We start from the raw sequence: 26,417 nt of genomic DNA, 5'->3' as shown, positions 1-26,417 counted from the left end.
AGAGGTGTACAAGCCAAATGGTGAATCCAGATTGTCTAGGTTCAAATGCTGGTTCTTCTTCTTACAAGTTATAACTTTGGATAAGTTATTTAACCTCCCTGAACCTTACTGTTCTTCTCTATAAAACGGGGGAAAATAATAGTACCTACATCATAGGGTTATCATATGGATTAATGAGTTGCTATTTGTCAAGAACTTAGAATAGTATCTACTATTTGGAAAGTGCCTCAGAAGTGTAAATTTTTTTCAAAATTTTTCTTATTTTTCTACATTAAAAACCTGGGCTATGCCCTGCATCCCCTCTTTCCTTAGCCTACTACCTCCATTTAACAAACACTGCTGATATAATTTGGTTGTGTCCCCATCCAGATCTTATCTTCAATTGTAGTTTTCATAATTCCCACGTGTTGTGGGAGGGACCCGGTGGGAGATAATTGAATCATAGGGGCAGTTTCCTCATACTGTTCTCGTGGTAGTGAATAAGTCTCATGAGAGCTGATCGTTTTATAAGGGGAAACCCCTTTGCCTGGTTCTCATTTTCTCTCACCTGCCACCATGTAAGAGATGCCTTTTGCCTTCCGCCATGATTGTGTAGCCTCCCCAGCCATGTGGAACTATGAGTACATTGAACCTCTTTTTTTTTTTTAATAATTTATCCAGCCTCAGATATGTCTTTATAAGCAGTGTGAAAACAGACTAATACAGTAAATTGGTACTGGTAGAGTGGGACACTGCTGTAAAGATATCTGAAAATGTGGAAGTGACTTTGGAACTGGGTAACAGGCAGAGGTTGGAATGGTTTGTAGGGCTCTGAAGAAGACAGGAAAATGTGGGAAAGTCTTCTTAGAGACTTGTTAAATGGCTTTGACCAAAATGCTGATGATGATATGGACAATGAAATCCAGGCTGGGGTGGTCTCAGATGGAGATGAGAAACTTGTTGGGAACTGGAGTAAAGGTGACTCTTGCTATGTTTTAGCAAAGAGATGGTGATATTTTGCCCCTGCCCTAAAGATTTGTGGAACTTTGAATTTGAAGGGGATGATTTAGGGTATCTGGCAGAAGAAATTTCCAAGCAGCAAAGGATTCAAGAATCCTTTGGGTGCTGGGTGCTGTTAAAAGCATTCAGTTTTGTTTGTTTGTTTGTTTGTTTGAGAGGGAGTCTCGCTCTGTCCCCGAGGCTGGAGTGCAGTGGCGCGATCTCGGCTCACTGCAAACTCCACCTCCCAGGTCCATGCCATTCTCCTGCCTCAGCCTCCCGAGTAGCTGGGACTACAGGTGCCTGCCACCACACCCAGCTAATTTTTTGTGTTTTTAGTAGAGACAAGCTTTCACTATGTTAGCCAAGATGGTCTCAATCTCCTGACCTCGTCATCCACTTACCTCAGCCTCCCAAAGTGCTAGGATTACAGGCGTGAGCCACTGTGCCCAACCAAAGCATTCAGTTTTAGAAGGAAAACAGAGCATAAAAGTTTAGAAAAGTTGTAACCTGACGATGTGATAGAAAAGAAAAACCCATTTTCTGAGGAGAAATTCAAGTCAGCTGCAGAAATTTGCATAAGTAACGAGGAGTCAGATGTTAATCACCAAGACAGTGGGGAAAATATCTGCTGGGCATGTCAGAGACCTTTGCAGCAGTTCCTCCCAGCACAGGCCTGGAGGCTAGGAGGAAAAAATGATTTTGTGCTATGTGCAGCCTAGGGACTTGGTACCCTGCATCCCAGCCAGTCTAGTCATGGCTAAAAGAGGCCAAGGTACAGCTTGGGCTGTGGCATCAAAAGGTGTAAGCCCCAAGTCTAGCCAGCTTCCACATGTTGTTGGGCCTGCATGTACCCAGAAGTCAAGAATTGAGGTTTGGGAATCTCTGTCTAGATTTCAGCAGATGTATGTAAATGCCTGGATGTCTAGGCAGAAGTTTGCTGCAGGTAGGGGGTGACCCTCACAGAGAACCTCTGCTAGGGCAGTACATAAAGAAAATGAGTAGAGGCCCCCACACAGAGTTCCTACTGGGACACTGCCTAGTGGAGCTGTGAGAAGAGGGCCACCATCCTCCAGACCCCAGAATGGTAGTTCCAGCAACAGCTGGTACCATGCAGCTGGAAAAGCCACAGACACTCAATGGTGTCTGTGGAAAAGCTGCAGCCCATTAAAGCTGCCTGGAGGGAGGCTGCACCCTGCAAAGCCACAGGGCTGGAGCTTCCCAAGACCGTGGGAACCCACCTCTTACATCAGTGTGACCTGGATGTGAAACATGGAGTCGATGGAGATCATTTCAGAGCTTTAAGATTTGACTGCCCTATTGGATTTCAGACTTGCATGGGGCCTTTAGATCCTTTGTTTTAGCCAATTTCTCCCATTTAAAATGGGTGTATTATTCAATGCCTGTACCTCACTGTATCTAGGAAGTAACTAACTTGCTTTTGATTTTACAGGCTCATATGTGGAAGGGACTAGCATTGTCTCAGATGAGACTTCGGATTGTGGATTTTTAAGTTAATGCTGAAATGAGTTAAGTAAGACTTTGGGGGACTGTTGGGAAGGCATGATTGGTTTTAAAATGTGAGGACGTAAGATTTGGGGAGGGGCCGGGGTGCAATGATAAAGTTTGACTGTGTCCCTACCCAAATCTCATCTTGAATTTTAGCTCCCCTAATTCCAATGTGTTGTGGGAGGGACCCAGTGGGATATAATTGAATCATGGCAGTGATTTCCCTCATACTGTTCTCGTGGTAGTGAGTAAGTCTCATGAGATCTGATGGTTTTATAAGGGGAAACCCTTTTCGCTTGGTTCTCATGTTCTCTTGCCCATTGCCATGTAAGACATTCCTTTCCCTTCCACCATGATTGTGAGGCCTCCCCAGCCACGTGGAACTGGGAGTTCATTAAATTAAGTCAATTAAACCTCTTTTTCTTTATAACTTTCCCACTCTTGGGTATGTCTTTATCAGCAGTGTGAAAACGGACTAATACAACTGCCAATTCTGCCTCCTAAGCAGAACTTGACACCATCTATTTCTCTCTCTGGAAGGTCTGCTACCCTACCCAAGAGACTCAACTCTCTTACTTGACTTGCAGCAGCATTTTCATTGGACTTTGTAGCCTCAGCCTAGCACCGCTATGGATATGAATCTCAATCCACAACTCAAGTGTCCAGAACAGATTATATTAATACTATTTTCCATAGCCCCAGCTACTTACTAGTTTGAAGTCATGTTGAACCTGCCAAGATGGCCAGAAATTTAAACACATTCATTTGGGAGGTTCAGAGTCTTCCACAGTGCCAAATCTCAGGTGGGGCAGGGACAATCGAGAATCTGATCCTTGATGAACACTGGCTGCCAGGAGGCTCCACCACCACAGTGTGCTTCATCCTGTTTTCCAGGATGCAGAGCTCAGACAGCCTCTGCACCATAATTCAGAACCCTCTCTCCTTTCTCTTACTTTTCTCTTCTCTCTCTTTTCTTCTCTTCTTTTAGGCCTCTCTCTTTTCTGTCTCAAGGACTGCCCTTCCTGCTTTGCATTTTCTCACACCTCTACATTCTCTTCCTGTTACCCATTGCACACAATCTCTAAATTGCTCTAAGGCAATTTTGGATCAAAAGAGCCAGAGAGAACATTTCTATTTTTCACCTTGCCATATTCCTTTCCTGAGGCAATGAGCAGAGGGCCTGCTGTCTGCTTAAATAGAGAATAGGGGAGAAAAACAAAACACAGGGAGAAAAAGATAGATGAACATCTGAAATACTATCTCACCATGCATTCAATATGCAGAAGCCAAGCAGACTGGCTGCAAGACCTAAAACACTAATTGAATCTCGTTATTCCCTTGTGTGAACATTTTCAGTGGCTTCTAATTGTGCTGAGTATCATGTCTGAACTTGGAGACCTAGTATACAAGTTGAGGCAAGTCATTGCAAGCCCACAGCCTCCTCTTCTCTCCTATCATTCTCTTTCTCTTTCCCAGTATGGGCCATATTAAAACTTGTAGCCCTTCTGAGAAGGAATATGCTAGCTCTTCAGATTTAAATTACAGTGTTTGATAGTATTTGCATTCTTAAGATTCTCCACACCCCACTCCAAACAAAACAGAACAAAGCAAAACCCAGTAGGAAACAATGATTCTTTGGATCTTTGTTGACCAATACAAAGTACCTATGGCTACCAAACACCTGAAATGTGCCATGATTTCAGATTTTGAAGACTTACTATCCAAATATGCAAAATATCTTATTAATGTTTTTATGATTACATGTTGAAATAATGTGTTTCATATATAGGGTTAAATCAAGTCAATTAAAATTAATTTCATGTGTTTCTTTTGAGATAGGGTCTCACTCTCTTGCCCAGGCTAAAGTGCATTGGCACCACCATAGCTCACTGCAGCCTTGAACTCCAAACTCCTAGGCTCAAGTGATCCTCCTGCCTCAGCCGCAGAGTAGCTGGGGCTACACACAGACACTACAATACCCACCCACCTAAGTTTTAATTTTTTGTGGAGATGGGGTCTCGTATCCTGTGTTGCCCAGGCTGGTCTTGAATTCCTGGGTTCAAGCATTTCCCAAAGTGCTAGGATTACAGGCATGAGCCATCATGCCCAGCTACTGTTTCTTTTAACTTTTTTTTTTTTTAATGTGGTTACCAGGAAATTTTAAATTGTGTATGCGGCTCACTTGCATTATAATTCTCTTGCATAGCGTTGCTCCAGATTGCAACTGTGCAGGAGAACAACCTGATCTATGGAAATACATAAAGAAAGGACAGAGTTTCTGCTCCCATCCTGTCCTCTGAAGACCCAAAGGTGATGGTGCTTTGATGTGAGCCTCAGATAGGATCAGCCTTAAACTGGAGTGACTTTATAGGCAGATGATATTTTTTTTTAAAGAAGGCATTGCTTTTCATTTTTAAACAGATTCTGTTCAGAGGCCCTTAAACATCCTGAAAGTTTGATTAAGAATTCTAGGTACCCCCACAATTATCCTCAAGTAACGTAAGTTTATCTTGCAACCATCTAGAGCTTATGCTCATCCCCCTCCACAGTTGTTCAGGATATTCTTAAACAAATAGTGATAATCCTGCTTTGACTCCCGTGGATTATACATTCCCAGTCATCCAGTGTACAGCTTCTCTTTTGAGGGTCACCATAATTTCACAGTCAGGCAGTCAGCTGAGGGAGGAACAGGGCCACCTTAACCTTCAGCTAATGAAAAATTCTCAGTGGGCTAAATTCGTACAGAATTGAATCAGTACATTAACTCTAAAACCTCTGCAGGTTGTCTGAGACACAAACACCTAGGCAATAATCTGCATGAAGGCATAGAGACACTTACAGTGTTAGAGTACTAATGGATTTTTTTTTTTTAGATGAACCTGAACAACTTTCTGGTTTTAAAAAATAGAGGAAATAAGACCTGGAGTAGTTAATTGAATTGACAGTTAGGGCCAAGGAAATAATTATAATTTATGGCTCCTACCTCTTTCAGTCAACAAATGCTGAGCTACCCACTGTGTGTGAGGTACTCTTCTAGGTGCTAGGATACAATAGATACCAATTACAGTGCTTGCCTGTTATAACAGAAGACACAAGGAAAAGTTGACTTGAAGAGTAAAGGCAATTTATTGTCATGTAACTGAGAAGTTAGGCTAGCATCAGACTACTCTTGATACAGTGGCTCAAATGATGTAATTAGGATGACTGTCTTCCATTCTCATTGCCACTTCCTCAGTGCTGGCTCCATTTCTGTGGGCCTCCTCCATTATTGTCACAATATAACCATCAGCAGCTCCTGGGGTTGTGTGTTTTGAGATACCAATCAAGTACAAAACAACTTGGAATTTATTCTTGCAGCTCTGATTTGCCCAAATTGGGTTGTGTGTTCAACCCTGAACCAATTGGTGTGGCCTGGAGACTGGATATGCTGACTGGCTTAAGCCAATCAGGGCCCATTACCAAAGACAAGAATAGAGTCAATTCCATCCAGACCACATGCTTGGAATTTTGAATACTGTAAAGAAGGGGAAAAGGGAATGTAAATGCTGAGAAGCAACAAAAAATATGTATATAATTATTTCCCTCAAGTGATCACACTTGAGAGCTTTCCAATTCTCCTGCTGGTTTTTACACTCTATGTCATGGAGCCCTAGATGTTCTCTAGTGGCATCTCAGGATTTGAGGGGATATGCATCACTATAGCCTCCAACCCATTACCTCCAACTTTAACAGAGCTAGTCCTCTTTCATTTCTTTGACATATTGGGCTTCCATATGAGATTCTATTTGAAGAAAACGGCTTACTGTACTCCTGAGTAGCTGGGACTTACAGGCATGCGCCAACACACCTGGCTAATTTTTGTATTTTTAGTAGAGACGGGGTTTCGCCATGTTGGCTGGGCTGGTCTCAAACTCCTGACCTCAGGTGACCCACCTGTCTCAGCCTCCCAAAGTGCTGGGATTATAGGTGTGAGCCACTGTGCCTGGCTTATATATTATTGTTTTTAATAAAATAAGTTTAGGCTTTTAAATTTTATTAGAAAAATAATTTTCTGTTAACTTAAAAAAAATTCAAGTTTCTAACCCCTCTCAATGTTATTCATGCTTATATAGACTGGGATATCTAGTATGCAGAACAGAACATATACGGATGTTAAATGAGGACTAGAAATGCAAATATGAGATGTAGCAATGCTCACAGGCATGGGGAAAGCCGAATGATGACTAGAAAACAGAGTGCCTAACCCTATGGAGTCTCTTAAATTTGTTTTTAACTGCAGACTTTTAAACATTAGCTTTTTATGTTTATAAGAAATGCCCTGGTACCTTGAAACAGACAAATTTGTGGTTTATAAATTGATTGTAGAAGATCTAGTGCTTTCTTCCAAATCACACTTCTGCCAATTACTCTTGTTTCTTGAACTAATCTCAAACCTCAAATTCATGCATTTTCTACTTTTTGGAATTTATCTTATTCTTAGTTTCTCTCTCATTTCTCATAAAGATGCAGTTTTCCGGTTTTCATCACTAAGGTACAAGTAAAGACCAGCCTAATATGTTGGTAGCCATTGGGTTAACTCTTTCATTGCTTGAGTGGCTGGTATTCCCAATTCAAATTACACCTCTACACAATTACAGAGCACCTCCCTCGTGATTCCTTATGTTAAATTCATGAAAGCTGAAGAACCACCATGTTGCAACAAGATTAACAACAGTGGACGCTTAATCTCAGAACAGTTAAAAAAGATAAGAAACAATAACCCACAGTTGGGTGAATTACCAGTTCCACCATGATGGCAAAATAAACAAAATTAAGAGGCATTACAAAAATGACTTCATTTGGGTTGGGAACTGTCATTGAAAAGAAAAGAATATCAGAAAAGAAGAAAGTTTTGTTTAATCTCTTCTTTTGAGTCTTTTTCCTGTTACCATAATAAATGAAATCAGGGGTGGTGGAAGAATAGAGTTTACTTTCTCATTCAAAGTTGTTTTTTTTTGTTCCTTTGTTTTGTCTGCATAGATAAAGTAACAGTTTGGCTAAACGACAAATCTTTTCTCTTTGAAGATTCTCCTCATTATCTTGGTAAAGTAGAGCAAAACCCATATTCTTTTCAGTGACTACAAGTTGGTAAACAGTGCTCACCCTTACATTCAGAAGTTGCGTAAGGTCTAAACAAACTCACCAGTATAAAACTTGATTTTGAGTAGGAGATGAATTTCCTATAACTATTAAGAAGAGGAAGGAATTTTGTTCTTTTTTTCTCTTAATAGGAACATTGCTGTATAAGCATTGCCTAAGGTATCATTAAAGCCACTTTTTATTTGCCTTAGCTTAAATGACTGGCAGACAAGCTATCTTATTTTCTTTTAAAGCTGAACTGAGTACAAGAGCCAATTGTAATAGGTCTGCTTTGAACATTGTTGTTGAAGCCCTCTTGATTATACTTTAAAGCTTGCAATATGTATGTGTAGTGCTTGATGGATTACAAAACTGCGTCTATATCTATTATCACTTTCTATCCTCAAAAAAACACTGTGACTTAAGCAAGGATGCTGTCTGACAAATTACAAAACTCATGTGCCTCAGCCATGCCTGCAAGTTTCCAGTAATTTCCCTGGGTAATTTAGTTCATGGAATATTGCTCTGTGTCACATTTCCCTTTGCTAGTAATCATGGAAATAGTTGAATGCTGGACAAGAACTGTTCCTACAATGTTATATTAGGATATTTTATTCACAGAGAATGTAATACTGCTCATATACAAGCATTACATATGTAGAGTGCTGTATCCTGGGTTATAGCTACTGAGAATTTCTGGGCTAGGTCAGTGTATGAAAAACCTTATTCAGTTTGCCTGCATCCAAAGCCTTAAGATGCATGCTGCTCCATCATTTAAGCTTCAGTTTCATGAGATTTGATTGAAACATGTTTCCTGAACCCTTTCCACGAAAACTTTTATCTTTTTTTTTTTTTTTAGACGGAGTCTCACTCTGTCGCCCAGGCTGGAATGCAGTGACACGATCTCACTGCAAGCTCTGCCTCCCAGATTCACTCCATTCTCCTGCCTCAGCCTCCCAAGTAGCTGGGAATACAGGCGCCCGCCACCACGCCCGGCTAATTTTTTTTTTTTGTAATGTATTTTTAGTAGAGACGGGGTTTCACAGTGTTAGCCAGGATAGGATGGTCTCGATTTCTTGACCTCGTGATCCGCCCGCCTCGGCCTCCCAAAGTGCTGGGATTACAGGCGTGAGCCACTGTGCCTGGCCAACTTTTACTTTTATGTCAGTATAAAGCACAGTGTTTTTCCAGGAGATTTGTCACTAGTTTCACTAACCGGGTTTGGGTCCCACATGTATGCAGCTTTTCTTTCCCACCTGTGTGCATAACGCCTGTCTAAGTTGGTGGCTTCTGCTGATGTGGGCAGAGCCTAGGACTCTAGGAGTCTGCTGTTTATTGAGGTTTGCTTGATATTTTGCCTTGAAAACAAGTCACTATCCCTGATTTCTATGTGTCAGAGCAATCTATCAAGTTTTCTAGCTTCTCAGCAGTCTACTGCTCTCCACAGTGTCCACTGAAATTATGCTTCAGTGTCCTTGTAGGACTGTATTTGTCCTCACAGCATGTGGCTGTCCCCTCACCAGCTCACCAAACCACTTCTGCTTGGTTGTCCTGTTGTTGACTATTCTTCTCACCTCTGGTGTTCCAGTGTGACAATCCACGCAAGAAGACTGGCCGCATACCAAAACATTATTCTTGATGATGATCCTGACTTTCCATTTAATGCTAAGAATAACGCCACAAGTACATGGGAAAACCAGATGTTTTTCCAACCTGTTTCTGCCTCATAACTGTGGGTTAGGATGCACATTACCGTCCTATCTCTCTAAACCTTCATTTTATGTCAGAAGCATGATGCTGTATGGGGACTTCCCAATTTCCAAAAAAGCATTTTTATCTTTTTAATCTAACTTTATTCTTGTATTTGTTCTGTGCAGTCTTAGGCGAGATGCTGCCTACATAGCATCTGCTATTCATTTCATGTTGTAATTGCAAACTGTAGATATGTAATTACCGATGCTTTTTCAGTATAGATCTTCTACACTGAATAGTATCTAAAACCTAGATGCCACCTTGTGATTCACTGGTTGTATTGCCAATTAAAACTGGAATTCTATAAGTCCCTAGTCAATTTCCATACAGTAACAATGTATGTTTTCACTACTGAAGGTAATATGTTATCATGAGATCAAAATACTGTTTTGATTGTGGGTATATGTCTGCTGTCTCCTCCTTGAAGTAAACTTAAGATAATAATGGAACCAATGTAAGGTGATCTTTCAACCTTTTAATTTAAAAGCCCACATAATTGGTCACTTCTTTATTGGTTGACTTTCCCATCATTTGAGTTCTCTCTACCTGGGGAAGCTCCTTATCAGTTATAGATGGTAAGGAATAGATTGTTTTCTTTTTTTGATCTTCCACAGAAAAACTATAAGGGAAACAGAGATCTCTTTGTCAATTAGCAACTGCCTAAGTAGTCAACTGCAGCTACTACCTTTGGATCACAGCTTGGAGGTACAGATACAGGGACAGTGACTTTAGGCCAAACCTTGAATTTTCATAAAGAAAACACTGTGCTCAAATATTTCACCTAACATTTATGTCTAAAAAATGAGCTAGATATTTTAACGTTCACTGTCTTGTTTAATCCTGAGAAGAACCTATTAAATACGTTATTTTCTCCATGGTATAAATGAAGAAAATGAGTCTCAGAATGGTTTAGTTAACTGTCCTGTACACAGCTAGTAAGTGATATGGTCAGTGAATAACCTTATGGGTCCTGTGCATTCTGTCCACTCTAGCCACCATGCCATCACTTCATTCCATATTAAATGTTTTGTACAAAATCATTACCATAAAGCTGCGATCCACAGGCACCAATCTCAGAGAGATGATATGGTTAAAAAATAATAGTGAATTAAATTAACTCAAGTTTTCTACCTACAGTTTTCCAGTCTTGTAAAGGGAATTCAAAACCTGCAGAAATGTTTGCTAAAACCTTCTTTCTCTCTCTATCCCTGCTCTCTATAACCTCACTTTATCTGGGTCCTCTCATTTAAAACCCTTTCACAAGCTCCTCTGTCCCTGTTGGAGCTTCTCAGTCTTCTACAAAAGGATAGTGTTCTCCTCATCTTACCCTCTACTATTCTACCTATAATTCCACTCTATCTCCTTCTCACTATTCTAATTTGGCATCACAAAAGCCCAAAGAATCAGGCAGTAGAAGGACCCTCCTAGGAGTGTACTGGGGACAGCATAGAGGGATGACCCAAGTGGGCAAAGCCAGTACCCTCCTCAGCAGTCAGTGTAATAAGACAAAGGGGGAGTTGAACAACACAAGTCACATGGTTGAATACAAAGAAAAGGGGTAGAGAAAGACATCCCACCTTCTTATTGGGTCAAACTAAAAGGAACATAGCAGTGGGCATGGATACTGGCAGAGGAAAGGATTGGGGACATATGTCAACAGCTTTCCCCCAACAACAACAACAAAATCTAGGAACATCTACATCTGGATTTAACAAATCCAGCACTTTCTTGGAAAATTAAGAACTGTGCTGTGCTAATTCAATTCCTCTTAACTCCTAGCATCCCTGCTGCTGCTTACCTTAAAAACCCCCATGATAACCAATGAGTTATACTTCTAGGTTGAATTTGCCCAGCTCTTGCTAAAGTATCTTTCCTAGTTCTCGTATGTGTCATGGTGGCCAAAAATATTTTATTTAAGAAGTCAGAGAAAGGGAGATTTGTAAGTATGATGCTGAGATCTCCTATATTGTCCACTCAGTTCAGTTCTGATGATTTCACTTCACATAATTTAGGTATTTTCAATAAAGGCAGGATAATAAACACAAAATCTCAGCAACATATTATAATATGCATTTGTCTAGCTCATGGGTCTGTGGGCCATTTGGAGTGGGCTCATCTAGGCTGGGATAGGCTGGAGAGTTATGATGATCTTAGCTGGTTTGCTTCTGTGGATGAGATCAGCTAGGGATTAGGCTGGACTCCACTGGAGTAGTTTAGTTTTGCTCTGCATATCTCTCATCCTCCTCCTTGGATAAGCCTGTTAACCCAGACAGGCTCTCACAATAATGAAAGTGCTAGAGGGCAATTTCAGTAGTGCAAGCATTGCCCAAGCCTTTGGTCACATCATACTCACTAGTGTGAGCAACACAAGTTGAACAACACAAGTCACATGGTCAAATCCAAAGAAAAGGGGTAGAGAAAGACATCCCACCTTCTTATTGGGTCAAACTAAAAGGCACATAGCAGTTGGCATGGCTACTGGAATAGGTAAAGAATTGGGGACATTGATAAAGTCTACCAGCATTGACTTATTTTTTCTTGAGTATCATCCTCTCAGAAGTTATATGGTATACATAGTGTCAGCTTTAGATGCAGGTACCATCCATTCACTTATTCATTATTCATTTAACACCTAATAATAGTTGTTTATGCAAGTGCTGTTTAATAGAAATACATCATGAGTCACGTGGAATTTAAGATTTCTAATAGCCACATTTACAAAAGGTAAAAAGAAACTGATGAAATTAAATTTAGTAATATACTTAATTAAATAAAACCAAAATATTATTATTTCAATATATAATCAATATAAAAGTCATTAATAAGACTTTACATTATTTTCCCCATAGTCCTAAAAATTCAATGAGATCTAACACCTCTCAGTTTGGACTAGTCACATTTCAAGTGCTGAACCAAAAACAGCTAGTAACTATTGTATTAGTGAAGTTATAGACTACGAATTGAACTTGGTGCTGAAGATACCCGACACTTGCCCTGTTGGTAGTACAATCTGGACATAAAGACAGAAAAAAATGACCCAAAGCAGTAAACAATTGTTGCTGATGTTATGATGGAACAAAACAGGATGGTACTATGGAGAATGACAAAAGGAGAATTAATTTAAATTGCATAGTCATTATATACCTTTCTGAGAAGTTCACATCTTAATGAAGATCTTTGGGAAGATTTTTGTGTTTCTATCTCTTAGATCTTGTCATGCCACTGTGCAGCATCACTTCTCCTTATTCAAATAGTTCTCTATTACACACCCCCACACAAAACTCATCAAAGTTTCCAATCTCCTAGCCTGGTTTAGTTGGAGATATTTCAATATACCTTTTCAAAATCTCTTGTAAAAAGTCATCACTATGCTCCTAAGTCTGGAAACGAAGATGCAGTTTGTTGCAAAACCAATATAGCAAAGGGATATTACCTGAGATCTTATTACCAAGTGGATAAGTTTCCTCGTTATGACTTTACCTGATAAGAGCCCAACATTTTATGATGAAAATGTTGAATGGAAAAGTTGTTTTTCTCTGTGTTTATCTGCTTTATAAAAAATGTGAGTGGTAATAGAGAAAATAATAATGAAAGCAGATAAAAGGGAGAATATTGCTTCAGAAGTAGTACAAGGACTAACAGAAGCAGAGAATGGAAAAGGTGAGAAAAAAAGGAAACATTAACAGTATTAATCTATTCTTAACCTGATTAAACTTGGAACTGCCTAAGAGAAAGTTTTGACTTTTCCATGCTAAACTATCCAAGCAAGGTTTATCAAAGAGGGTAATTTTACTGAAGCAATTATTGTCTATTGAATTTGAAAGGGTCCTGGTAAGTATTAATAGGGAGATAAGGTATTTCTCTGTATTATAGTAAAAAAAATCTGATGTTTCTTTAAATATATAGATGTAGCTTAAAGAACTGAAAGAGCTTTCTTTTAAAAGGTACGAATCACCTTGTGATTCTTTTTTTTTAATCACGTTCAGTTTATTACATGCCTTTTCATTGGTGAGTCATTGCTTTGATTGTGTAACCCATTGATATCAAAATTACCTTGCTCAGTGTCTTCATGCTTCACAGTTCTTCAGGGAAAATGGCAGGTCCCAGGGATGGCACTTGGAATAACACTGTCAGCCAACCCAGAGCCCCTTTGACTTTTATTTCTGGTGTGATCGATACTCACATCTAAATAGCAAACAGTTTAAGTAGTTTTGGGGTGATATGGCACAAAAAGCAGCATGCTGAATTTTAAGCTCTGAGATGCTGTTTTCACAAGATATTGCTGAAAACTACAGTTATGGCTCTGTGTTTTCATAGTAGACACTTTAGAAAATGACTTTAATTACATTGAGAAGAGAGTCCAGATTACATGGTGAGCTTTTTTACACTTTAAATTACAAAAATATATTTGTGCATCTACTCCAGTTTTTCATGAAGGATTTACATCAGAACAGCAACACTGGCCTCGTGTTTAGCAACAAAGGACCGCTTCTAGTTAACCCTTCCAAATAATATTTTTTCCACCAGTGGATAAATACCAGCTAGTTCCTCTCCTCTCCTTCCACATACTACACCTGACATTCTGGATTTTAACATTGAGACGTTTTGGGTCATTTCATTTCATTGAGATATTTTTAGATGGGATTAAAAACAAACTGACAACAGTCAAGCAGCAGTACAGCTAATGCCAAACCAGTGCTTTATGAATTGGTGCTTTATGAATGAAAAGCAGCTGTAATAGGGAGGCCATGATGAAGGCCGGAAACTACCACCACTACTACCACCACCCTCTGCCCCAGGTCAGGAAGCGTGCAGGGGACTTTGATTAAAGTTATAGTGGGAATTTTGGCAACAGAGACATGGTCCTGTGAAAAGGGAGAGCCTTCATTAAATGGTAAAGTCACTTAGTAAAGACTAAAAAGATTTCCAGTATAATAGAGAGTAAGCGGGGGTTGGGGGGGGGGATTTGTGTGTGTGTGTGAGTGTGTGTGTGTTGAAGCTCAAGAATTGATGTAAAACGATTTAAGCTGAATTCAGTGATGAGCTTTGTGCTTGCAAAGTATCTAAGAATCTTTATATCCCCATGGCTTAGAACAAGGAAGTTATGCTACATGTTTTTGTTGGCTGAACAAATGAATGAATGTTCCTAATTAAACAAATTGTAACTGATGCTGACCCAGGGAGTATGGTTCACCTATTTCTGGATATTAAGCCCCTCCAAACAGAAAGGGGGATCTCAGAATTAGGCAGTCTTTCGGATACATCTCTCAGCATCCTGTCTGTGGGAATTTCACCTGTCCCTGCTGCAGTGTCTCATAGACCAGATGGAGGCCAACTGCATCCAACTGCAGAAAACGAGGCTAGAGTTAAGTACAGGTGGCAAAACAGGGCTGTAGTTTTCATCTCCTAGTTTCAAACACAACTACTGTCTCCTAACTGTGGCTGAACAGAAAAGTACAAAAGAGAGGAGACAGGTCTAACCCTTGTATGCTTATTATTTACCTCATACATCTTTCCCTCCCCAAAGAAACCCCATCACAATTTCAAGATTAGGGACAGGGCCATTTTAGCCCCATTTGGTGCTTTTGTGCAAATGGTTAAAATGTATCTCTCCCTCCTGGTGGATGCAGTTCATATCAGGGTGATGGATGGCAAGCAAAACGCATGCTTGGTTCGAGCTGCTGAAAAATCATCCTCTCCACTAGGTACCCTGGTACATGAACAGACCTGTTTCTATGCCTCTTACTGACTGAAAATTAATAACAGAATCCAAATCAAGGAGGATTGTTTTATGTGTATAATGAGATTAAACAACTTTGCAAATTGAAGTCACTTAAGAAAGTGTAAAAGCTTACAAATTTGAAGTTTATAGTTGAAAGCTTGCCTGTGATTTTTTAAAATAATCATAATTTAATATCTGATTACCTTCATCATCTCTTTATGTCCAGTATTCGGAGTGCTTAGAAAAGTATGATCTGTCTTTGGAGAGCTCTCAAGGTGGAGAAAGTAAAAAAATATTTAGAAACAGAAATGCACAAGGGATAATTACTAATTTGAAACTGACAAACCTAGATTGTACATATTATTCAGCTAAACAGTGGTACAGAGGAGCACTGGCAGAGCATACAGGTGAAAAACAACATTATGTAGAATAACCTATTAATATGGTGGCGGGGGCTGTGGGGAACAAACTTGGTCCTTTCTGTTTTCTTCAGGGTACAAGTCTATAATATTCAACCTTGTCTATTATCCATCTCACAAAATGGATAGTTGGTGACATCTCAGGATATTTAGTCAGAAAATGCAAAGTGTTAGACCAGCCCTCTTCCAATGATTCCTTTACACTTTCTTAAACCTTCTTTTTTCTATTACATATTGGGTACAATGTTTACTATTCAGGTGAAGGGTACACTAGAAGCCCACACCCTACCATTATGCAATATATCCATGTAACAAATCTGTACCTGTACATCCTGAATCTATAACAAAAAAAAAGAATGTTTTAAAAGACACAAAAAAATTTTTTTCGTATTCTTTTTTTTTTTTAAACTTATCACATAGTGGTAAAATGATCCTCTAGCCGAGTAAGCACACTATGCCACAGCCAATCATCTACACTGATGCTCTTTCCTTTGGCCAAACCACCAGAAGTTCTACTGGGCTGAGTTTGTGTGGTCCGTAGAGACACTATTGAGCAATTTCTGGACCTTCCTATAGAAAACCTAGAGCCACCAACTGTTTCCTAGGAAAGCTCTTTTCCAATAATTCGATAGACATAAGGTCTACTTGTACTCATGGGGGAGTTTTAGTCATTTAATAAATAATCATCGAGCAGCGTCTTCAGTAAAATAAATCTTTGTCTCTTTTAAGCAGACCAAGTCTCAACATTTCTGTAACAGTGAACTTTGTGTTCCCACTATCATGATTATCTTTTTGTATTTTGTATGTTTAAAGTAGATGAATTTTTAAAAGCTTAGGATTCTAAATTGCTATGTGTATATAAGCACCTAATAACATTTTAATTAAATATTGATGAACAGATACAAAATTGCTTTTAGAAAGCATATATTCTGACAGTGCTTATACTTTGTTTCTCTGCTTCTCTTTCCTCTACCTATCTTCTTTATTAATACTTTATCTAATTTGCACAAAAGGTACCGTGATTATCATTAAAAATATAGACCTGACTTATGTAGAAAACTACTATTAGATTAGAAATGAGAGTCCAGATTAATGAACAAACTTTGCCTGTTTCTGTGTGTGTCTGTTAAGGAACTTTTCCCAGAAATTCCAGAATCATACACTCTTAGGCACTAAAGGTGCTTGGAGGATATATATTCAGTGACTCTCAGCTCAGGGTGCATATTAAAATCACATGGGGAACTTCAGAGGCTCAGTTTCTCCACCCCAGACCAGTTGAAACCAGAATCCGTGAGGATGGGGACTGGGCACTGGTATTTCTTTACACCCAGTTATAGTCTAAAGTGCAGCCAAAGTTTAAAAACCTCTGTTTTAATCCAACCACTTTTTATATGAATGGATAAAATAAAAATTAGAGGGGAAAAATAACTTATCTCAGGCCATAGTAGAGCCTAGATTAGAAGCCACATCAACTAGCTCCAGTTAAGAGCTATTTTCATTTAAAAAACAGTATTCGTGTCTTGTTTTATTTTTGACTTATTTGAACTTTCCCTTGGTATTAACATTAACAGAAGAATTCCGTTTCTTAACTTTTCTGTGAAATAAATTTTTTTGTCAACTAGAGAAATGATGCTGTGCGATAGTATAAATTAACACATGGATGTTCTACATTTCCCAGCATTGTTTACCTCCTTGCCTTTCGTCAAAAATACATTAGTCTTTGATTGTTGTAAAGAGTTTTCAAAACATATTTATAAATTTTATTTTATGTAAGTCAAGAAGATGTCTCAAATCATTTTAGCATATGTAGACTCATTTTTAAAGTCATCATAAAAAGTATGGATAGCTCACTTTCTGTGTAACGTTCTAAGAAAGTGGAACTGATAACATGGGCCCAGCGTCGGCAGTACTGAAGATGTAGATAGCTCAACATTTTCCAGTTCTTTGACATCTATCTTTTCGTTATGTTTATATCTATTGAGCCTATCAAAGTCTAAAATATTTCAATACAGCATACAATTGCAGTACTGATTGTTACATGGCATAGGTTTTATCTTGTGGAGGGATGGAAAAGTGTATCTAAATGTATCATGCCTATGCTCAGACGTAATGCAAATCTTGTCTTGCTGGTACCAGAAATAAATGAAAACGATAGTAGATAAAGACTAGATATATTTTTCTCTTTTGCGCACACGCAAAATATTGTGTATAGTGATCATCATCATGCTTTAAGCATCCACTATAAGCCAAACATTATATTATCAGCAGAGAAATATATCTGCAACAGACTCCTCCCCCACAAAACAGCACAGAAAAGCTCAGCTGTCATTAATCAAAAACAAAATATAAAACAAGTATACTGCAAAGGAGTTGGGAGTACAGAGGAAACATTTAAATGAGAAAAAACACATAAGTGTGAGGATATTCTGTGAATTATAAGTAAAGCTATATCCATTCACTCAATTTTTCAGCCTATTACAATTATTCAATAAAGATATATTTACCTAATTGGGATATTTGACCTGAGTGTACGTATGTATAAGTTGATGTTACCTTATGTCAGTTGTGTATGATTTGTACTAATTATCGCTATAGTACAGAACATAGAGAAATTCATAAATGGCAGATGTCTTAATGATCACTTTTTTAGAAGACCTGAAAAAACGCCCATGGTAGGACCACAGAGTGAGGAAGATCAGGGTGTTGAACAAAGTAGACCAGGTGGCTCTCTATAATGAACCCCATTATAGATCTGCACTTGTGGAAGGTACCATGGTTTAGGGTACAGATGTCTGAATTATCAACCTGAGAGTCTGGCTCAAAGAGACACTCTCATTTTGGTCAGACTCCTTAGGAATTGAAGTTTCTGAACTGCAAGGTTGATTCATGAATGGGGACCACTCCTGACCACTACTGTTTCCAAAACATTGGTGTTCTTTGTGTCCCCTACCTGGACCACCTTTTCTGTCATGTGAACTGATCAGTGAACATGGATGGTTGCAAGGGATACACCATCCAGACAAAGGGAAATTTGTGGAGTCATCTGAATAAGTGACTTCTGCCATTACCTGGAGGGTGTAGGATCCTGATCAACATGGTCCACTTCTGACTCCTGGATTTTCTCTTCCTTCTCAAAGCTGGTGGTGGTCAACCCATGTTCCAAAGACTCCAGGATTCGATGTAACAATTGTAACAATTGTTTTGTGGGAGATGAATCCTCTTAAGAAGAAAAAAATTCCAAAATTTTAATTGCTACTCTCATCTAGCCCTCCCTTCCCTGTATTAACAATTTTAGCTTCTCTAACCCTATTCCAGTTCTGTCTCCTTGTAATGACATTCTTTTTAGATCTCTTTAATGGAGGACTGGGAGTTCCCAGACTTGTCTGTCACTCATTTATTGAGAAAATCACAGAAAACTGATCATGTAGGGGTTACAATGTACGTGTATTTTTTTTACTTGTTCATTTCTTATCATACAATATTATTTCTCTTGTTTCCTTGGGAAATTTTTTAAATTATGAGGAATAATTTTACTTTTTATTAATAGGATCTATCATAGGGTATTCTAAATCTTTTAACTAGAGATGAATTTAAAAAGCTTCTTACCATTTTATGCAATATTGGAGGAATACATGCATTAAGTATATATAAATGAGCAATCTCATACTCTTAGAAAAAGAATTTTTGTTTGTTTGTTTGGGGGTTTTTTGTTACTTGTTTTGTTTTGTTTTGTTGAGACAGAGCTTTGCTCTGTCACCCAGGCTGGAGTGCAGTGGCGCAATCTCAACTCACTGCAACCTCCACCTCCCAGGTTCAAGCAAATCTCCTGCCTCAGCCTCTGGAATAACTGGGACTACAGGTGCATGCCACCACACCCCGCTTATTTTTATATTTTTAGTAGAGACAGGGTTACACCATGTTGGCCATCCTGGTCTTGAACTCCTGACTTCAGGTGATCTGCCCACCTCACTCCCAGAGTACTAGGATTACAGATGTGAGCCACCCGACCCAGCCCCAGAAAAATAATTTTTAAAGAAATATAAACGGTTTGTGCTATAATTTTAGAACATATATCAATCTTCATGCACGGAATAAACACAGTTTTGTCAAAAGATTCAGCAATTATTAAATAAAACAAAAACGTTTAGCAAGTGAAATATCCTACACATGAAAATTCTTTTTTTCCCCCAAGTACAGAAAAGAAGCGTGTCGGAAAAGGCAGAGCATAAGAAGCTATTCTTCCACCATTCTGTTAGTCTTATATTTTATTTATATACAGAAGAGCAAAATAAACAGTGCAGCTTCAACCTACCCCTTGGAGTTTATGTTTCAGGAAAAATGAAATCATGACTGACACTTTAGTGGAATTTCTTATTTTGCTGGAAAGCAATTGAATATTAAATCATGATTCACTCGTTTCCTAAAATATCTTTTAGTACTCTAGGGGAAAGTGTAAAATAGCCTGCTCTTGGATTTTTAAGAGAACTATGTGTAGTCATTCTCAAAATGCATTTCATGCAAGAAGGCTCCTTTTCCTTTTGCTCTCTCTCTTTCTATTTTTTTAATTATACTAATATCCTAACAGATTTAATACCTTGTGAAAATGAGAAGGTATTTATCACTGAATAACAGGTATATAGAAACCCAAAGGCAATTACTTCTTGTATAACTATGCCTTAGGCAAACTTCAACTTGTTTTTTAGAGCCAGAAGATTAAGCCTACTCAGGAATTTTATTCAGGCACAAAATTTGTGTTGTCTACCCTTACATTTCCTGCCTCTCTTCCTTTCGTATCTCTTCAATGCTAATTCTACCTACCATTCTCCAACTTGGAAAACATTATCTGGCCACAGCTAACACAGTTAGAAATCCTGAAGAAGCAGGAATCCCTGTGTCCTCCTGTTTAACCTAATACATTCCCAGACCCACTGTTTTCATTGCTTTTATGTTCCCTATGTGTGTTTTCAATATAGGCTACTCTGGGAAATATTTCTCTTATTTGGAGTGATATTAGTATATAAAATAGGCTAGAATTTCATACCTACTTTTGAATCTCTGAAGATCCTTTTGTTCTTCTCAGGTAAATATCCACTAGCTAGGAATTAATTTGTACTTGGGATAACTGTTTTCCAAAATAATGAGTCTCTAACTCAAAAGACTTCAGCTCTTAGTGATTAAATGTATTTTTTTTCTATTTTTCGAGGATAAATTATGTCTAAAGAGAAATACAAAATATTTGAAAGTATGACCATGAAAATAGCAAACATGCTTGAGTGTTTAGCCATAGAACTCAAGGTTTAGCTGAGGGTTTTTCTTGTCATGCAGAAAAGCAACTTCTTTATAATTAATCTGTGTAAATTCTGTAGAATTCTGATCAGACACAAATTTTCTATTTTTTACTACCTTTTTTTTTGGCAGAGTAATAATATATTTCTTCTGGGTCATTTCTAATCTTATAGAAAAGCGGTAATCTAGCCATTGTGAGGGAGAGAATCAACTTCAAACTTTTAAAAAGTGTTCAGAGTTGAATTATTAATATCGATAAAATCAAATACCTTGTGAACCCATACTATTTGCATGGCATTCTGTTATAGGGTGTGAAGTAATGTAAGACATATCCTTATCTTCAATATACTTATAAGTAATTCAGACAATAATACATAAAGGAAAAATTTGTAACACAAAGTGCTTCATGATTCAAGAGTTACTGCAAAGTAATTGTTCATTCATTCAACAAATATTTATTGAGTGCCTACTATGTATTAAAGACTCTGCTGAATGTTGGGTATCTAAAAATGAAAAAAAAAAAGTGTCTGTCATCTAGGGAGATGAGACTAGAGAGTTATATAGGGATCAGATGATATGAGGTCACAGTAAAGTGTGATCTTTCTTTAGCCTGAGAACAGTGGAAATGTATTAAGGGTTTTTATACAAGATATTAGCATGATTAATTGTCTTTTTTAAAAAGATCACTCTAGATGCCATGTGGAAAATATGCTGGAGGGAAACAGACAAGGTTTCGATGGTGGTAGAGGAGGAGGAAGAGAAGAGGAGGATATACGGAGAAAAGTAGTGAAGTAGGTTTGAAAATTATTTAGGAAGTAAAATCAAAAGGATCTGATGATTAGATGATGAACCTAAAGAGGAAAAGAAGGATCAAATCTACTCTGATTCCTTTTTAAAGGGTTGAAAACTTTGGATTTTGGCTTATTCAACTGATGACTGATAGTGCTGTTTACAAAAAGAAAACACTGGATGGAAGCTGTTTTAAGAGGAAGGTTTTTATGGATTTAGTTATAAACAAATTCAGTTTGGAAGGTCTTCAAAATGTTCAAGTTGGCATGTCAACTATTCAATTAGAAATAAAATATGGGCCAAGCATGGTGGCTCGTGTCTGTAATCCCAGCACTTTGGGAGGCTGAAGTGGGTGGATTGCTTGAGCCCAGGAATTTGAGACCAGCCGGGGCAACATAAAGAAACCTCATCTCTGCTAAAACTGCAATAAATAAATAAATATGGAAACAAGGGAAAACATGTTAAGCTAAAGATAAAATTTGAGAATCATCACCAAGTGATTGGTCATAGACCTTCATGAGCTTTCTTATTAGTATATACAGTGGATAATAAAGTGGTTTCGATTTAGGATTCTCTCATTATGAATTAGAAGAATCTGGAAAGGTTTAATTCGGGAGGTGAGCTGAATCATGAAAAAAATGTAGAATATGGATAATAAGAGAGATGAGTAAAATGAATGAAATTGGTAGGCACACGATAAAAATAGAAATAAATAGAAAATATATTTTTAACTGAAGGTAATGGAAATACCAACCCAAAGTGGCTTAATCAAAAAAGGAATCCCTAGATTCACATATAACCGAAATGTTTAGAGTATTCCTACTGCAAGCAAATCTCTCTCCAGGAGTGAAACAATAGTCTCAGAACCCATTTCTTCTTTTTCTGTTTCTCAGCTCTGTTTACTTGGTGTTCACTTAATTTCATGCAGGTTCTCCTCATGATCCCAAGATGGCTGCCAGTAGTTCCAGAGGCTGTATATTACATGCTTGTGTCCAGTAAGAAAAACAGAGTTGTTTTGTTTTGGTTTGGTTTGGTTTTTTTTAATAGATTGGGGCAACCAAAGCCTTGGTTTTTGGCTTATTCAGCTGATGACTGATGATGCTATTTACAAAATGAGAGCACTGGAGGAAGGCTGTGTTTAAGAGGAAGGTTTTTATGGGTTCAGTTATAAACCCATAAAAGATGCCACACACTTTTAAATGACCATATCTCATGAGAACTATCACAAGAACAGTACCAAGGGGACGGTGCTAAACCGTTCATGAGAAACCCACCCCCATGATCCAATCACCTCCCACCAGGCCCCACCTCCAACACTGGGGATTACAGTTCACCATAGAATGTGGGCAGGAACAAATATACAAACTATATCAAACTTAATTCAATAGACAAAGAGAGCTCTTTTGTTTTGAACAGAATAGGGATCCAATGAGATCAGTGCTTTAAGAAGTAAGTCTTAGGGGCTGGGCGTGGTGGCTAGAGCCTGTAATCCGAGCACTTTGGGAGGCCAACGTGGGCAGATCATAAGGTTAGGAGTTTAGGAGTTTGAGACCAGCCTGACCAACATGGTGAAACCCCGTCTCTACTAAAAATACAAAAAAAAAAAAAAAAAAAAATTAGCCGGGTGTGGTGGTGTATGCCTGTAATCCCAGCTACTCGGGAGGCTGAGGCAGGAGAATCGCTTGAACCCGGAAGGCACAGGGGTGCAGTGGGCTGAGACCATGCCATTGCACTCCAGCCTGGGGTGGGACTCTGTCTCAAAAAAAAAAAAAAAAAAAAAGTAGGTCTTAAGTCATAGAACATACTATAGCATCTAAGAAAAAAAGAAAAAGTGAAATCTGTTAAAGAGACGGTGCCAATAGTTTAGGAAAAAGATGGTGAAAGCCTGAACTGTGGTTAAGGAAGAAATATTTATGAAAGGAAGATAGTAGTGAAGTGCTAAATGTGAAAAATATTTCAGTAAAAAAGAATCTACAAGACTTCGTGAGATAAGAATAATGAACTTTGAGGTGAAACTTGTCTCTCGCTGAGATTTTGAGTAATGTCACAGCTTTGTCACCGACGCAAAGATGAGAGTCTTCCTTTTTCCTGCTATAATACTGGCCCCTCTTCTTCCAAACCAAGCCTTGCGCTAGGCTTTCCATTCCATTCTGTTTTAATTCATTACCATCATCTCCTGTCCCATTATTCCCTACATTCCCAACTCTCCTAGGAGCCAAAAAAAAAAAACAAAAAAGAGGCAAGTTCCAACCTCTGTCAGAATGAAGGTTGTTTTTGACTCTACATCATGAAAACTTCTCCTTATTGCAGATTACACTCTAAAGAGTTAAACAGTAGCTATCATTGCAACCATTTCAGTGGCACTTACTTTTTAACCCATTTTTTGAGCATTTCGTCAACCAGCAATGCCTCTATTAGCAAGAAACCGACAACTGAATGGTCTATATAGGTAAAATTTCAGGGAAAGCAGTTAGTGCTATTGGTTAAACTGCTCATCCATCACAGGCCCTATATCTTTGTGTTTCTCTGAACTTTTTTGTCTTTTACATCATGGGAAGAGGACAGCTGCTCTATCCCCAAAGCATCATGTCTTCATTCAAGACAAGCAAATGTGTGAAAGAGATAAGAGAAGCAGGATCTCTGTATCAACAGAGCAATATTCTGCCAGGATTTCTTACCCAGCATACTTCTTATAGCTTATGAGCCCAAATGGGGAGCCAAAATGGGGTCACATGACCGCTGTTAGCAGTAAGGAAGAATCAGAAACAGAACATTTGATTTTCTGTTCTCCATTTGTGAGATGTATAGCAAGAAAGAAGAGAATTGGGCGTGGTGGTTGGCCAAGCAATAGAATCTTCTCTGAGAACTATCGTTATACAGTGTACTCTGGGTTTGCATGTGTGTATGCTCTTGTCGTTTTGGTTTTGACCATGTTTTTATCTGTACATTTCATTTCCTCTATTCTTTAGGAGAGTACTTGCATAGTTGATTACCAATTTTTAAAATAGGTGTTTTCTTTTCGTTTTCTATCAACCACTACCAACTTCTGCTTCACTCATTCAACAAAGATTCTAGAATTTTGGTTTTCCTGAATAGACAACACATTTTGACTAAAAAGAATATTTTCTTGTTTATGCCTAATTATCTTGGCAAGCATTACCCATGTGAAAGGAAATATAGCAAAATTACCAGATGATTCCATGGGGATTTAGTTAAAGTATCCCATTTTGTCTTTTATAGAGGTGATAGAGCCTCATGTAAAGAAATATTTCCAAGAGACTTCATCAACCTGACTTTGAAATTCAGCTGCAAAATGTAGCACCTGCATATCCAAAATAAAATTAGTAATGATATCACTTGATGCAACGTGTAGAAAAAATAGTCAATTAAAGCAATAGGAATTCAACCAGAATGCTGTGCAGGCAGCATCATATAATTCTGACTTCACAATGACATGAAATTTTAAATGACAACTGTGCTAAATTAGGGAGCAGCAAACCCAGGCCAAGTTTAAATTTAGTAACACTGAAAATAACTTTCTCCACAGCAGATTCTCTATGAGTTACAGGTGACCAATCACTTGTTTTTCTGTTCTGTTTAGAGATAATCAGATACTCACTGTCTTCAGCATTGGTGTCTTCTATTCTCAACGGCATTTCTGGCAGCCACCCCAGGAGTCTCCTTGACCAATCTTAAAACCATTGAAAATTAAAGAGAGAATCCACCACGTATATTCCTTTGAAAGTTTCCACGATATATGTTCAAAAATTTCTGAATGAGCACAAGGATTTGAAGGTAAGTGAATTTGGGGGGTAACACACATTCTTGCATAACTCTTAATTGCATCAAAAGTAATGATATCTTTTAATAAAATATAAAATATAGGAAAGTAAAAGAAACTATTAAATGTAAGAAAACTATCCATGTATGTGTAGTTCCACAGTAAAAAGGAGAAATAAAGAAAACATAATGTTTAAAAATTGTTATCTGTCATGTAAATGTAAATACAAGAAGGGCAAAGTAGAAACCTTGATATTTGATAATCAGTATCACATTAAAAAAGCGTAACATACTGTGGTTCTCAAAGTTTAATGTGCATAGGAGTCACATGAAGTTGGGAGGAGGGATCATTAAAATGTTAATCCCTGGGGATATTTCACCAAAACTTAGACCCACTAGGGATGGGATGTGGCCCAAGAATATGTATTTTTACATTTACCCACTCCCAAGTGATCCTGATGCCTGTGGGTCTTAGGCCTTTGAGAAACACTGAAAGTGACATTCAATACAATCTACTCCTCATTTTCAAACCTTATGCTAAACCTGAGCTTTTATGTTGGTTGTCTCCTATAGTCATAAGAATAAATAAAGAAGGGGTAATTTTGTTACAGAAGTACTAAATTGATGCTCCCTTTTTGACTCCCCTACTTTGAGTTATTAATTTTCATTAATATTCCTTTTTAAAGTTCAGTATGATGAGCTAATCCCCAGGTGTCACTATCTCTCTTTCAGAGTGATAGCCCTGTCATTGCTCTCTTTAGCTATTGCTCTGTTCCGTGTAATGTTTCAATTTATTTAGATATTTAGGGTTATTGTATCTAATTATAAGAAATTTCTAAAAGATGTAAATAATGAGTTATTACTAGGTTTGGCTAAGTATTTCTAAATTTTGAGGATTGTATCTTTTTCTCTTCATTTTGAAAGCTCAGCCTTAGATTTTAAAAGAACAAATCTGCTTAATACCTCTTTCCATTACTTTTTTCTTAGCAAATAATAACTTATCAATCATATGATACATTTGTGGAAGGTTACATGTACAGTTGGTGGATATCACTTTATTGTAT

The 26,417-nt window shown here is 38.1% G+C and overlaps 1 protein-coding gene across 1 annotated transcript in view; it reads left to right on the top strand.

Annotated features, from left to right (window-relative positions):
* The window catches only part of HS3ST5 (heparan sulfate-glucosamine 3-sulfotransferase 5), a 281,111-nt gene that overhangs the window by 83,780 nt on the left and 170,914 nt on the right, over window positions 1-26,417 (top strand). Inside the window, 1 exon segment of the mRNA NM_001193687.2 lies at window positions 25,175-25,368. The gene's annotated coding sequence lies outside the window, so the exon portion shown is untranslated.

Source organism: Macaca mulatta, chromosome 4, assembly GCF_049350105.2.
Source record: "Macaca mulatta isolate MMU2019108-1 chromosome 4, T2T-MMU8v2.0, whole genome shotgun sequence".
NCBI classification, from domain to species: Eukaryota; Metazoa; Chordata; class Mammalia; order Primates; family Cercopithecidae; genus Macaca; species Macaca mulatta.
The sequence above is the reverse complement of the archived record's forward strand: the minus strand, read 5'-3'. Positions and strand labels throughout refer to the sequence as shown.